The sequence below is a fragment of the Lynx canadensis genome, chromosome B2 (genome assembly GCF_007474595.2).
Source record: "Lynx canadensis isolate LIC74 chromosome B2, mLynCan4.pri.v2, whole genome shotgun sequence".
NCBI lineage: Eukaryota > Metazoa > Chordata > Mammalia > Carnivora > Felidae > Lynx > Lynx canadensis.
Genome location: NC_044307.1, coordinates 50,811,485 through 50,827,105, shown reverse-complemented (window position 1 = coordinate 50,827,105; position 15,621 = coordinate 50,811,485). Strand labels below are relative to the sequence as shown.

At 43.4% G+C, this 15,621-nt stretch overlaps 1 protein-coding gene across 1 annotated transcript in view; it reads left to right on the top strand.

The window, feature by feature from the left end:
* The first annotated feature begins 656 nt into the window (after positions 1–656).
* CILK1 (ciliogenesis associated kinase 1) overlaps positions 657–15,621 on the top strand; it is a 56,837-nt gene continuing 41,872 nt past the window's right edge. Inside the window, 1 exon segment of the mRNA XM_032593180.1 lies at positions 657–841. The gene's annotated coding sequence lies outside the window, so the exon portion shown is untranslated.

Below are 15,621 nucleotides of genomic sequence, written 5' to 3'. Positions count from 1 at the left end.
TTACACGCAGAATACAATTGTTGTATGAATCATATCTAGTGTTTCCCACCTGGATAACAATCCAGCCTTTCAAAGTAAAGTTGCTAACCGTATAAAAACTCTTCAAGTTCAAATGAATGCTAACAAGCAACCCGTTGCGTTTTTATTTCAAAATATTTTTTATTGCTGTAAAGTATAACACAATCTGCCATCTTAACCATTTTGGAGTGTACATTTCAGTGGCACTGATTTCATTCACAATGTCGTGCATCCCTGGTTATGTTTTTTTAAACCGGGCAAACGTTTTCACCATGATTACCTGTAATGAAGTGTTCTCAGAACCTGTGTCCACGGCCTTCGTTTCTAAATCTTGATCCCTGATGCACAGACGTGCAACAAGGAGAGCGTGTGGAGCTGGCGGGGGGGGGGGGGGGGGCGCACGGGTGGTCAGCGGACCGCAGGGATCCCTGGGCTTGGTCCGCCCCGGCGAGGAGCGCGGCGCGGCACCTCGGCGCCCCCGGGCTGCCTGGACGCGGCGGTGCAGGGACACGCAGGGCCAGCGAGGGGAGCTGCAGGGTAACTTTTCCCAGGGAAAGCGGCCGGTCGTCCCCACTAGAAGCCTCCCTGCCTTTTGTTTGTTTTCCAGCCGGAGGCTGGAGAGCGGCCGGGTTCCTGCTGCTCCACCATGCGCCGTGCGGCCCGTGCGACTCGCCGGACCTCCCGGGCGTCCCTATACGGACCGCTCGGGCTGTCCTAGCAGGGATCGCCCCTACCCCCAGTTCCCGATCCGGCTGCTGCGCCCCAGTCGCCGAGGAACTGCGCTCACCGCAGGGGCGGGCCCCCGCCTGTGTTCGCGGCGCCAGTAAGTGGGGCCGGGGATTTAGGGGCTTCTGCTAGGCGACCTGTCACTGGGGATGAAGGAGTGGAACTGCGGAGGGACCCCGGCGCTGGGGCCTCAGCGAGGGGCTGGAAGGAGAGGGAGAGGCTAATGGGCTGTAGTTTCTCTCCGCGGTCATGTGGCTCTTTCCCTCTTGGCATGGAAACTCCGGGTTGCTCCGACTCTGGAAGATTTTGATGGGTGTTTACCTTTCGGTGTTAAAGAGAGAAAAGACCTTGCCCGATTTTAAGCCTCTTTAGTAGGATGTGGGGGACTTGCTCTTGGAATTTTCCTGACTAGGCCTGTAGCTGTCCCACAAGGGGGTCTGAGCCAGAATCTTCACACATTTGTGTGCAACCATTTTTCACTGGGTTTCTTTCTGCTCTGATTTCTTCTTACTGACCTGAGTAGATATTAGGAGAGGGATGTTGAAGGATTTTCCAGAGCAACCGTTTCTTTTGTAATATACCTTTTAAAGTCTGACTTTGACACTAACATAGAGGGCTTTTACTTTAAATATAAAAGTAGTTGAAAACGTCATTCTGCAGAAAAGAGTACTCATTTCTACTTATAATTAAGTAAAGATCTGCTTTTGCTAAAGCTGGGCCAGGCTGAGAGAATACTGCCTTGAATTTTGCATGCAAGTCTAGATTTCTCCAAGGTATTGTTTTTTTATTTTGGCCTGTAACACTCTTTGTAGCAATAGAAGTTTGATAGCTACAGTTTTCATGTCTCATTTTCCAGTGAGTAGGCTTTCAGGATGTGCCCCAACAGTGAATTGTACTCTTGCTGAATGTAAAATTAAAATGAGCTTGAAATTTGTGTAGTCAACATGTAAATTATTAAGAAGAATTTGTGTCTGAACCATATGCTAGCTGTACTAGGAGTTAATGTATGCATAAATATGCACATTTGAAATAGTTTCTGGACAAAGCGCTGTGATTTGGTAAAGAATCTTTAATGCCTTCCTATCTATTTGAGGATCACTAATTGTAAAATACTAGGAAGTGGGTATAGAAATGAAAGCATTGCTGTGATCCTCTATTTAAAATGATATCCTGTACCACTGCCCCCTCCGTAAGATATATGGCCCGCTACAGTGACCTTGCCCACTTTTTGTTTTCCTCTGTCCACTTTGCCTTGCCCTCCTCCAAAGTCAGGAGTGGGCAGCCACATTTCTTAATGAGATCAGTTTCGTTTTAGATGATGGAGGGATGTGTTGGAGGGTTGATGGAGCCTGTCTGAGGAGGCAGAGGTCTATGCTCCTTGCCAGGGGAACTCAGCATTTAGCCAGAGAAGTGGTTTTTCTCCCTGAAATTTCTTACCTACAGACAATACATAAACGAGTTGCCAGGATAAAGAACAGGTCTTTTGGGGTTTTGTTGACTGTTCAACATCATCAAAGCTCTTTTTATACTTTCATTGTTTGTTTTATTCGTAGCACTTTTTGAGGTTCCCAGTAAAGGTGGAAATCATGTCAGTCTTGAACCTTTGGAATTATCTTTATCTTTTCCTTCATTTCCTCCAGCCTCTGTATCAATGAGTCACCAAGACCTTTGAAATGTGATTTGTTCAGATCCCTCCCTCCATGTTGTTATCCAGAGCCTCACCCTTCCTCTCCTGCAGACTGGAGCAGTCACTTAGCTGGCAGTCCAAGCAAGCCTGGCTCTTAGTAAGTCCTCAGTAAATGTTTGCTGAATAAACCAGTGAATGAATGAATGAGATGCTCCCCTTTCTGGTCTCTTCAGCATTTGCTGTCCATCTAATTTTTTTTAACTATCACTTCAACTCTCTCCTTGCCTTGCAACCTTCAGTTCCTCTCCATTTGCTATCTCAAACAATTTGCCTGATTTTTCAAGGCTTTCATAATCAGGCCTCACCCCTCCTATCTAAATCCTATTTTCAGTTCACTGTAGATCCGTGTGCTCTATGCAGTTTGGTCTTGCTGTCCTGCTAAGGGGGCCAGGCTCATTCCCACTGCAGTGTCAAGGCTCACACTGCTCTCCTAGAAACTCCCTCCCTCCTCCCCACTCTCCCATGCAAATCTTACCCATCCTCTGAGGAGGAGACCAGCTCTCCTTCTTACCTAATGTCTTCTCTAGCTACTGACTCCTCTTCTCTTTCTTTAAAGTCTTAAGATTCTTGTTTGTTAATTCTTCATTATATTGGCTGTATTGATCTCTAATTGGTTTAGGTTATTTTAAGCCTCTTTAGGGCAGAAGCCATAGTTTACGTGTGGTGATGTGGTGTCCTGAGCTTTGGAGTCAGGCAGAATTGAGGTCAGGGCCTGACTCCACTTATTACTCACGTGGCCTTGTGGGATACTCCTAGCATTTGAAAGGGGAAATGCCTTCCCCAGCATGTGGTGGTGCAAAGATGCCCTATGGCGCCTCAACAGTGCCTGACATACACCTAACTAAAATCTGCCCATCCCTCACAGTGACTCAAAGGGGCCTGAACATGTAGCACCTATTTGGTAGGTATTTGTTGACTGGCTTGTAGTAGACTACAAGTCATGGCTCAGAGGACACGGCGACCACGCGGTGAATCCTCCGTGAGTGTTATCCTGCCCTTACTTAACATGGCTTGAGCTGAGGTTATCCCTGGCTGCAGCTCTGCTTCTGGGATCTGTTGCTGTTTTTCCATCTGAACCTTGCCAGGAACACTACTGCCTTCTCGTTTGTTTGTTTGTTTGTTTGTTTGTTTGTTTTTCTCTCACAGTGTCTCTTGCGGAAAGGGCCTCCGTTTCATTTTGCAGGACCTTGCTGAGTTGGAGTGTATCTAGCCCTTCTTTTTTTCTGCATGTGGGGTATGTATGATTGTCTCTATTTATGGCAGGACTGCTTGCATGGTGCTTTCTTGGCAGAATTCTGGGTACAGTGACCCTTCTGTGGATGTTGACCCGTCAGCCTGTGAGTAGGGTCTCACTGAACTGTAAATTCTCTCATTGGCAGGCTTTGCCAACCACAGCATCCTGAGAGGGGCCCTATGAGTAGAGAATTAGAAGGACCTCAGATGTGGTTGATGTGGTTGGCTGGGATTGTGCACAGAGGTGTGCACGGGATGACTGACACACACACACGTGTTGTTTGGGGGTTACGGTGCAACTGTATCATAGGTTGTGACTGTGCTCACCTTGAAACAGTTCTGACTTTCTTATCAATACACAGGTGTTCTAGAAAATTACCTTATAAAAACAGTTGGGTAAAGCAAACCATTTTGTGGGGCAAATTGCATTCAAATGCTGTGTGTTTATGGCAGGAAGAAATCAGAAATGTCTTTACTTGCAGCCAAAGAAATGAAAGAAGAAACACAGGTCTTCTCAAGATGGTAAGGAAAGTTGATGTGGGCATTCACGCTCAATCCCTCTGCTCCTGGTGAGGTGCTGTGTGATGCTGGGAAAATACTACTATTCAGCTGATCCTAGGGAAGGAAGTACTCAGTCCAAGCAGAAAGCTTCCATTCCTGATTTCCTTGCAGGGAAACTGAAATGTCCTTGCACAGTGAGTAAGTGCCTGATTCGCTGCTTTGTAAGTCGGGAACCTTCATAGAAAGAGTGCTTATGGTGGGGCTTACCTGTGCAGGTGGAATCAAACCCTATATGTGTTGACCTGTGAAGTTGTCTCAGAGTTTGAAGAAAGCACATCTTTGGAAGTCTGCCTCCTTTTTTTAAATATGTGGTTCAGGATTAACAATATATACTTTCTACAAAAGGGGAAATGGGGAGCATTTGATATATCATTAATAAATTCTTAAAACACTTCTTATATTCACACATTAAAAAGTATGCTACTCTGGAGCACCTGGATGAGTCAGTCAGTTGAGCATCCGACTCGATTTTGGCTTATGTCATGATCCCATGGTTGTGGGATCAAGCCCCACATCGGGCTCTGCAGTGAGCATGGAGCCTGCTGTAGATTCTCTCTCTTTCCCTTTGCCCCTGTCCCCTGCTCACTCTTTCTCTCTCTAAAATAAAGGTGAAAAAAAAAGTTATAAAAGTATGCTACTCTGAAGATAACCAAGATTCTATTCGTAGTAATGAGGTATCAAGGTCTCATTGGTAAAGTGAGAGTATTGCATAATCATTAAGGTCCCATATAGGAAAAAGAAAATCTAATTCTGTAGTCTAAAGTTCCCTCAACCTTAAGCTGTGTCTATGTTGAATTTAGGTCCTATTGATCTTAGCATTCAATCTATAGTAATTAGTATTGGGTTATATATTATCTTACTTTAAATTTTTCCTGAATTTTAAGTTTGTCACCTTAACTCAATTTTTTTAAGTGAAAGGACCATGACGGTACCTCACATTTCCTTTGGTATGTTTTCCCCCACACCTGGGGCTGTGAGTAGCCACTTGATAAATGTGCAGTGATGGCCAGGAACTTGTGAGAGCCCCATATTTCTGAGGAAAGATCAATGTGAGTCATATTTTACCTTGTAGGTGTAATACGACCTGTGAGGAAGTGCTGATAACATGTGACTGCCCTCATGGTTACTATGAAAGATAATGGCCCAGAGCCAGAAGGTAAAGTATTATGGTATAACGTCCCACTACTATTTGACAATATCATGAAAGTTACTCACTGCATGAGTAATAATAATAATAAGTAATAATTAATGATTTTGGCCTCTTGGACACTGCCTTTGCTCTGAAAGTCAATTTATTAAGTTTTGATTTAACAGGCAAAACTGAGAAAATAAAGATACATATTTTTACGTGTTATCTTAGCTGTTAAAAAGCAAATGTTTTCTCAAACTTGTGTAAAAATTTTTAGGAGGATTCATAATTTTCATGCCCTGGCCCCCATATTATCGTCCAATTTTGCAAAGAAGGAGGGGCACAAGGGGATGGGACAGCCGTGGACGTGGGGTTGGTGGTACAGGAAAATCACCAATAGTCACAATTACCCTTTACAGACCCATCATGTGCTCATTTCATTAATTTATTCATTCAACAAATGTTTGTTGTGAGCAGCTGTTTGTGCCAGCTGCATGCCAGGTACACATCTAGGTGCTGGGCATGTAGTTATGAACATAATAAAACTTCTGCCCACAAAGTGCTTATATTCTCGGATATGTGGATCTTGAGAAACTTAACAGAAGACCATGGGGGAGGGGAAGGGGAAAAATAAAGTTACGAACAGAGAGGGAGGGAGGCAAACCATAAGAGACTCTTAAATACAAAGAACAAACTGAGGGTTGATGGGGTGTGGGGGAGAGGGAAAGTGGGTGATGGGCCTTGAGGAGGGCACTTGTTGGGATGAGCACTGGGTGTTGTATGGAAACCAATCTGACAATAAATTATATTTAAAAAAATTTAATTAAAAAAAAAGCGCTTATATTCTCAGGATGAACACAATTTGTGTGAGCCACCCTGTAACCTGAGGGTACTCGAGGCATAATTGGGGAGAGTACTTAAAATGTTTATGTGCAGATTTCCTGTTTCAGGGGTAGAGAAGCTGTGCCTTGTAGTCATAGTCTGTCTGTTGCCTATTTTTTTTAAATAGACTTTACTAGAACACAGCCCATTCATTTACGTATTGTCTGTGACCGCTTTGGTGCTACCCGGGCAGAGTTGAGTGGTTGTGACAGAGACATAGCCCTCAACGCCTAAAATATTTACCAGCCCTTCACAGAAAACGTTTGCTGACCCCTGCTCTATTTTATTTTTATATTAAGCCTTTACCTCTTTCATCTGTGTTACTGATTGGTTTGTGGTGTATGACAGCATAGCATCTTCTATGGAGTGAGGTCAGCTCCTGAGTTAAAGGTGCTGTAATATCTGCACAATACCTGACATATGTGACTCGTTCTCGTTCACTGCCCCCATCTGCTCCTCACCCTACCTCTCCCACCCTTCCATCCTGAGGTGGCAATCAGGCAGGCAGCTGGGGCCCGACTGTCGCCACCCTCGATGGCCTTCTTGATTAAGCTTTGGGGACCATCCCCCAGCTCATCCACAGTGTCACACGAGTCAGGGTACAGTGATTCTTCCTCCAGCTCTTCAACATTTCACTCTTCCTTCAGTTCTTCACGGTCTGCATGAGCCACATACAACGACTTGTCCCAGTTTGAAAGTAACCTACAAGTGACTGAAGACTTTTTTTGGTTCAGGGCAGGGGCGCCCTTTGGTACCCTAGGAGAAGCAATGGGAAGTCATGGATCCTACTCGTGGTGTTAAAGACCCTGGTGCGTGAGAAGTTTTTTGCTCAGAAGTGGGATTGAAGGAGGAGACGGAGGGCGAGACTGGAACAGTTTCTGGGGAATAGCAGAGATACACCAGGTAGCTGATTTTCTTCTCCCTTCACTCCAGGTGATGCAGTAGCCAAAAGCATCTTTAATGCATTCCTTTGTCAAGGTAAAGGCAAGGCGGATTCCACGTAAAGAATGCTCTTTTGGTCTTCTGGCTGCTGTCCCCAGTGCAGAAAAAAGCACTATTCCAAGAGGCAAAGTACTTAGAAGACATTTTTGCTAAAATGAATATGAGCAGAAAGATTAGGCCCCAGAAAGAAAAATATAAACACAAATGTACTATTTTTAGTACCCTTTTAAAGTAAATTGACAACATTAACTCTTGTAAAGTTATGACACGTTTGAATATCAATACAATGTGTAATTACCTGTAGGATGAGGTAAAATGGAACTCTAAAGTGCCATGAGAAGGGCCATTTAATGATTTTGCACGTAATTCTGTTTTCCTCTGAGGATAGAAAGTTTCGGTGTAAAACGATTAAGGCTGAGGGAGAAAAGCTGCTCGGAGGGGTCTGAATTTAACATGGCTGGTAAACCATAACTGCCAGACAAGGCCAAGTTTGTGTACCGTTTTCTGTCTTCTTTCTTAAAAGAAAAAAAAATAGTAATTGTTACATCAATTCAATGACTTTCCAAGTTTAAGAATAAAGAATGGACTACTATTGTCCCTGCACCTAGCCTGTTTTCCAGGCTGTGAATGAGCAGGGTACATGGTATGAGCTGCTGGCCACAAGCAGATGTTCTTGGCCTCCGCTGAGGATTGAAGCTGGAGGGAGGGAGGGAATTGGGGCGGATTGCAGGAAGGTTTTCCCCAATGTCACCTAACTAGAGAAACCATAACATTTGTTTCAGAGATTTGCTGGAACTCTGAAAGCAAAATAAGGCTGCATGTCTGTGTTAGTGGAGTACAGCCTTTCCCAAAGGCCGAAGGCCTGATCTGATGACACTGAGGGGGCCTTTCTGTGATTCTCTGAGAAGCAGTGATTCCAGCATTGTGGTGGGAAAGCCCTGCCTTAGCCTTTCCATGGTATTTACTATTCTCCATTTCAGAATTTCACAGCATTTGTGGTCAGGTCAATTTGATTATCATTAATTTGCACATGAAGAAATAGCACTATGTTTGGAGATACTTACCAAGGGTGGTACAGGAAATAAATAGCAAAGACTAAAATTAAACTTTTGACCAGTCAAACAATGAGTACCTACTGTATGCAAGTGGAATGTGAGGTGTGAGGCCACAGAGATGAAGGAAGCATGGTGAGTGTCCCAGCTGATGCACAGGGCAGGCTTGCATGTCACAGATCCCAGGGAGAGGCTAGCAGTGAGGTGGGGACAGGATGCTGTTATAGCTGGGGGAAAGAGCCATTAGCTGTGTCTCTTGTTGCAGGTTGGGACAGGAGGCTCTTGAGGTGCTGTTTGAGCTGGATTGAGAGGGAAGGAAAGGAGTAGATTCTGATTTGGGGGGCCTGGCTGAGTCAGTAGAGCACTGTCTTCTGAAAGAGATGTCATGTAGCATGCAGGGTCCCTCTGGTCTACTACCTTCCCTTTGCTAGCTTTTATGTGGGTGACAGGAAATGTGGAAACATTGGTCATTTTTTTTTAAGTTTATTTATTTTTGAGAGAGAGAGAGAGAGAGAGAGAGACCGACCACAAGTGGGGGAGGGGTAAAGAGAGCAAGGGAGACAGAGGATCCGAAGCGGGCTCCATGCTGACAGCAAAGAGCCTGACACAGGGCTCTCCCGATGTGAGGCTCAAACTCACAAGAGGTGAGGTTAGGACCTAAGCCAAAGTCAGACACTCAACCAACTGAGCCACTCAGGCGCCCCAGTCCTTTTTTTTCTAAGACAAAAACTAACTTGAATCCTTACACAGAGAGTCACAGAATCACTGATCATTAGAGAGGGAAAACCACCTCATTTCATCATGAGTCAGTTCAACATCCCGATTTCACAGAAAGTAAACCCAAGGATCAAGAGGTACTCCAAGTCACAGGGTTGGTGCCTGTGACCCTACCCATGTGATCTGGACGAGGTGGAGGAAATCCTGAGAGCACTAATCTAAGTGATTAAACTTCTGTCTTACAGATGATGTATACTTCATACATCATTTCTTTGTATACTCTTCTCCTTTATTATGTATTCTGTAAAAGAAAACCAAGAAATCGGACTCAGAGATACTGGGCCTGCATCAAATAGTGTTATAGGAAAAAGACTTCTGTTACTATAGTGTTCATTAAAAGACTGGATGTGTTGCAAAAAATGAGGGTGTCAAGGGCATCTCAGCTTTAGCCAGAATAATGGTTTGGGGCAATCTACAATATGTGACATAGTCACAGAAAATTATTCTGTTTGAATTAAAAAGAGGATTTTTAAATAGAGCACTAAATGATCCCAACAACAGTGACTTTGACTAAGTGGTGTGAGCATAGTTAAGTGGTCAGGGTTTCTTATCCCAGGTGGGTCCCATGATAAAAGCAAAGGATGACTCCTGATACCAGGTTTAAAAACCAAGGAGTGGGGGGCGCCTGGGTGGCGCAGTCGGTTAAGCGTCCGACTTCAGCCAGGTCACGATCTCGCGGTTCCGGGAGTTCGAGCCCCACACAGGCTCTGGGCTGATGGCCTCGGAGCCTGGAGCCTGTTTCCGATTCTGTGTCTCCCTCTCTCTCTGCCCCTCCCCCATTCATGCTCTGTCTCTCTCTGTCCCAAAAATAATAAACGTTGGAGAAAAAAATAAAAAAACCAAGGAGGGAGTGCCTGGCTGGCTTAGTGGAGCATCTAACTCTTGATTTGGGGGTCATGAGTTCAAGCCCCATCTTTGCTGTAAAGATTACATACGTACAGCTACACATACATTCAATAATATATAAAAAACCTTTCCTTAAAAAAAAACAAAAACAAGACACAAAACCCCAAGGAGAAGGTGATTATTCTGCAGGACAGGTGAGACATTCAACATTATTACATCATTTGCTATTTAAAAGCATTCAACAAGCCTGTGAGCCCAGAGTCTACGTGAGGATGCATTTGAGTTGAAAGTGGGATCCAGTTCCTCTTTATCTGCATCCACTTTGCCTCCATTGTAGACAGTTGGTGCTGGGGAGGTCCCTGCTGGGTTCGCTGATGTTTGATTGCAGAATGAGGCCACCTAGAGCATGGCGACATCACTGGTTTCCGTATTTGGACTTTGAGCTACAAAGTACTTCTAATTCCTCCCATTCTCAGATCCTCAAAAGGTTTCATGATCTTTGGATCTTCACCTTACTTTTGAGTTGGGTACAGTCAGCCTGGGTTCCTATCACTTACTAGTTACATACCTTGGACAAGTCACTTATGTCTCAGTTTCCTGATCTAGAAAATTGGGGGGAGAGAGGATGATGGTAATAGTACTATGGACAAGTTGCTTGTGCCTCAGTTTCCTTATCTGTAAAATAGGGATAATAATAATAGCGTCTATGGATTGAGCTGTGAGATTTGAATGCATTAATATATGTAAAGCACTCATAATAGTACTATACACATGCTAAGTATTTAAATTATTATTATTACTGCCCTTTTGGCTTAATTGATATATTAGGAAGCTAAGTGTGGCTTAGTTACGAGTGGCTTTATCCAAGTTAATTCTTGGAGTCCAAAGCAGTATTTAGAGCACTGCTCATCACCAGGTTAGCCGATTCCCATGTTAAAGATGTGTGGCTGCATTCCTTCCACTACTACGGCAGTCAGTACTGGGAGCTGTGAATTCAAATTCTGTCAGAGGCAGAGGAAGAAATGTAGAAGACTCAGGAAAGCTGGGTATGTGCTTGTTAAACAGGAAAGGAATTGCTCCTTCTCTTTTAAAAAAAAAAAAAACCATCTTTTTTCTTCTCCAGTTTTCTTCAAACGTGGCAGTTCGGGAGCTGGCGGGGGGGGGGGGGGGTGCGGGGGGCGCCGCGCGTGGTTCAGGCTGGGTTTTACTTTGTCTCTTTCAATAGAGGTACAGGAACAGAGAAATATTTTTCTACCAGTAACCAAGTGGTGTGAAGGTACAAAAATAATGACAACTAAAAATATTGGCACCTATGTGGTATCCATTTTAGGGACAACAGGCAAAATGAGGACTGTGATGAGCATGGGGACTCTTGTCAAGTCTAAAAGGATGGTGACATTTCTCTAGCTTCTTATTACCATAGAAGGCTAAGGATCCCGTGTTATTAGCTCTTCAGTTTTTCCAGAGAAACCCCAAATCTCATTTTGTATATTAGAATTCCTATTTTTATTATTATTTTTTTAATGTTTTATTTATTTTGGAGAGAGAGAGAGAGAGTGCATGCACGTGAGCTGTGGAGGGGCAGAGAAGGGGGGAGGAGAATCCCAAGCAGGCTCCAGCCCCAGCAGGGAGCTCCACGTGGGGCTTAATCTCACAACCCTGGGATCCAAGATCTGAACCAAAATCAAGGGTCAGACGTTAACCGATTGAGCCCCCAGGCGCCCGTAGAGTTCCTATTTTTATTTTTATTTTTAAAGTTTATTTACTTTGAGAGAGACAGAGAAAGAGAAAGTACAGGATAGGGGGGAGAGAGAAAGAAAGAGACTACTGTCAGCACTGAGCCTGACTCAGAGCTCAACCCACCAACCACAAGATCCTGACCTGAGCCAAAATCAAGAATCAGACGCTTAACCAACTGAGCGGCCCAGGGCCGCCCCCCCCCCATTTTTAAATGTAGCCTCAAAGCATACCTCTGAATTCAGTTCTCAGGCTGCTAGTTGGCAACCCCTGGTCCACACTTGGGAATCACCATATGCTAATGTCATATATTCAGGGATTTCAGTCAGAATTGTCAAGTCTTGTCCACTCACTGTGCAAAATTGAAGAGAAATCCTCTCTGTATTTCAAAAGGAACTCGTTGGGTAAGTAAGCACAGATTTCTGATTCCATTCCTAAAACACTCAACTTTGAATGAATGAAAAGCACTGCTCCATAATTCAGATGATTGAAAGGCTTAGAGACTTTTGTTGGAGAGTAGTAGACTAAATAAGATCCCCCAAAGATATCAGGTCTGGAATGTTACCTTATGTGCAAAATAGACTGCAGATGTGTATTAAATTAAGGATTTGAGGTGAGGGGGGTACCCTCAATGATCTGGGTGGGCGTAAATGCAAATACAAATTCTTAAGCAGAGGGAGATTTGACACCACCCAGATGAGAAGGGCAACATGACCACAGACTGGAGTGATGCATCCACAGCCAAGGAAGACCAGCGGCCACCGGAAGCTGGAAGAAACCAGGAAGGGATTTCCCCTAGAGCTTCTGAAGGAAGTGCCTATACCTTGATCTCAGCCCACTGAGAAGCCCAGTACTGGTTTCAGACTCTGACATCCAGAACTGTAAGAGAATAAATTTCTGTTGCTTTAAGCCACCAGGGTACTATTATAGTAGTTTGTTACAACAGCCATGGGAAACTAATTCAGCTGATAAGGAAGAGGTTTTTATATATTTTTTAAAGGTTATTTTTTTTGTCAGCATATGGGTAAATGGCATGTCCTCAACAAGAGAAATTAGCCATTATTTAGAGGTCAGTCACCCAAAGCCTTAAGATTCCTTACCTGTGGTTTGCAAAGTGACTTCTTCTTGTGCACCTATAGCATTCTTGTTGTCTCCACACTCCTCCTGGGAACCTACCCCAACCTCCATGTCTCCTGTCATTGGTATGTTCCACCTCCTAGTTACATGGGAAGGTCCTACAGGCCAAGATCCTCCTCCCACAGCTCTTTGGATCTTATGTCTCAGAACTGAGCATAGTCCCTTGTGCATAACTTTTCACGTGTGGTATTTTGTTGCTACTTAACTTTTTGAGCATATTTCAGATATTCCTGTATATCTGAAATATTTGTATACTTCTTTATTTCTTAAGTTTATTTATTTTGATAATAAGTTTATTTTTTTTTATTCATTTATTTATTTGAGAGAGAGAGAGGCAGAGAGAGAATCCCAAGCAGGCTGCACGCTGCCAGCACAGACCCCAATGTGGGGCTCAATCCCACAAACACTGAGGTCATGACCTGAGCTGAAACCAAGAGGTGGACATTCAACCAACTGAGCCACCCAGGGGCCCCAATATGTGTATACTTATATAAAAATATATATTTCATACATTTCTATGTTGTGCAACATAAATGTGAGTAAACCTCACTCATGGAAAAGACAGTACTTTGCCTTTTTATCAAGTTGTAAAAAATTGTAAAATTTTTACCAGTTGTAAAGAACTCAAAAGTAGAAACTGTCTTCTCCTTATGTACTGAGATCTCAATGGATTGACTTACAGACACAATGTCGTGGAGAGGAGAAGACATGATGGGCTTGAGGGGAACCAGAATGATATGACCATGATTTATTTTCATACTGAGTTGAGTCATCTTGAGTTAGCTACAGTTTAAAAACATAGAGTAGTGCATAGTGGCTTTTGTTCTAAATGAGCATTCCGAAACACTCAGTTAATAAAATACACTGAAGTACCAAACTTTTTATTTCACATATGCATTTTACACATTTGATGGTTATCTTCTTTTTGTCACTTAATTTTTGTCAAGAACTGACTCTGTAGATGTAGCTGTCTCTCAAGCATCAAAGAGGAGTGTACAATACAAACAGTCATTAGTATGTTGAAACTTCTTTCCTGCTAAGACTCAGACTGAGAGTTCTAGGATTTCCTTGGTTGCCTTTCACTTAAGCTCTGTTGTTCCATGCGGTAAGTTTCACTACTGGTAACATCCAGAGTGGGTCCCACGTGGGCATCAGAACGGTGTTGTCCATTGGGCCCTTATTAGAGGATTTACAGAATCTAGGTTTAGTTGCCAGCTATAGAGAATATTTATCTGGGAGCGCCGTCTGCCTAACTTGGAGGGACCTTCAATGTCCAAGAGAAGTTGGGTTTGGATAAATCCTGGGGAGAAGAATCTCCAGTCCCAGCTGGCTAGTTGTGCAGGCAACTCTGAGTGACACCCAGGGCCATATTTGGACAGTCATGTTTGTTTCATCACAAGATTTGTAGTCATTTGTTCTTCCAGATTGGAAGCAGATCATGGTCAATGGAAAATAAACCTTAGGCTAGCAGAGAATTACTTCTTCTAATTTGTCTCCAGCTATATTCCTCTTTTAGTCTTCAAAACCATGCTAGCCACAGAAGTTCAAACTGTTGATTGATTAATCTACCACCTTCGGTATAGATAGAATTTTGTATTTGGCCTCTTAAGTCAGGGTAGCCTTAGTCTACTGTATCCGGAATGCTTTCGGCTGTACTCAATAGAATATCTAACATTGGCTTCAGCAACAAAGACCTTTAATTAGGTCATATAACAAGAAATCTAAAGCTGATATTTTCAGAGATCATATTATCATGGACTCAGCCTCCTCTTTCTTTCTTTTTATCCATTCTCAGCAGATTGGATTCTCATCTTTAGAGCTGATTTCTCATAGTCACTAGAAGGCTGTCTCAGCCCTAAACATTACAGTTTTATGCAACCATGTTAAAGGCAGAAACATAGGCCAGCCTCTTTGTCAATTGTCTTTATCTTTCCTTCTCAGAAGCCTTTCTCTTTCCCTTACCAGCTCACTTTCCTTTCCATCTTCTAAGTGGGAGCCATAGTTCCATTCCTAAACAAATTTTAGTGAGAAGTGGAACTGCTTTGCTTGGCTTAGACTGAGTCAGAGTTCAGGGCCCTGGGGCTGTGTAGGTGGCTGCCATCCCTGATTATGTTGGATCCTGAATAAAATCAGGGTTTTGTAATTAAGCAAGAAGGGAACATTGCTATTGGGTAGATCAGCATGGCATCTGCTGTCTCTCCTTCTTTTTTCTACTGCATTGTCCATTGCCCTGTTGTTTTCCCCAGAGGCACAGTGGGGGTTTTGTTTAGTTTCAGATTATGACATGAGTCATCATATTTGGGGCCCCACAAAAATGGTGAACTGAAAATACTGATCTCAAATGTATTTAACCAGTTCCTGCTGGGGTGTGCTCAGAATAGACTTTGGGTTGACTGATGCTTCTTGTGTAATGCTAATTTGAATAATACCACTGCATTTTTTTAGTATGGGAAATAATCCACTAGAGTAGAGACTAGAAGGCCAAGAGAATGGCCATGGTCTGTTCTATGGATCCAGACATAGCGTAACTAATCCTTCTCTCTTATACCCCTTTGTACACTTGAAACTATGATCATGGCTTCCTAAGTCTCTTTCACTTCAAGTATTCTTTCTTCAACTACTCTTCTTGTGTGTTTATTTAGGCCCTTGATTGTGTTCTTCAGTATCTCTCAAAGTTTGTCATCCAGAGTTGTGCAATGTATCAACCTTGTCTGAATGCTGTGCTCCTAAGAGCTCCAATAATGCATTGTCTTTGGAAAAAATAAAACCGCTTGTAGCTATCTATGGAGCATCTCCAGTGAGAGGTTTTGTACATACGTCAAATTCAACACCTTAGAAAACAGACCCATTATTTCTGCACCTTGTCCGAGTAACACAAACACACATTCCCTATT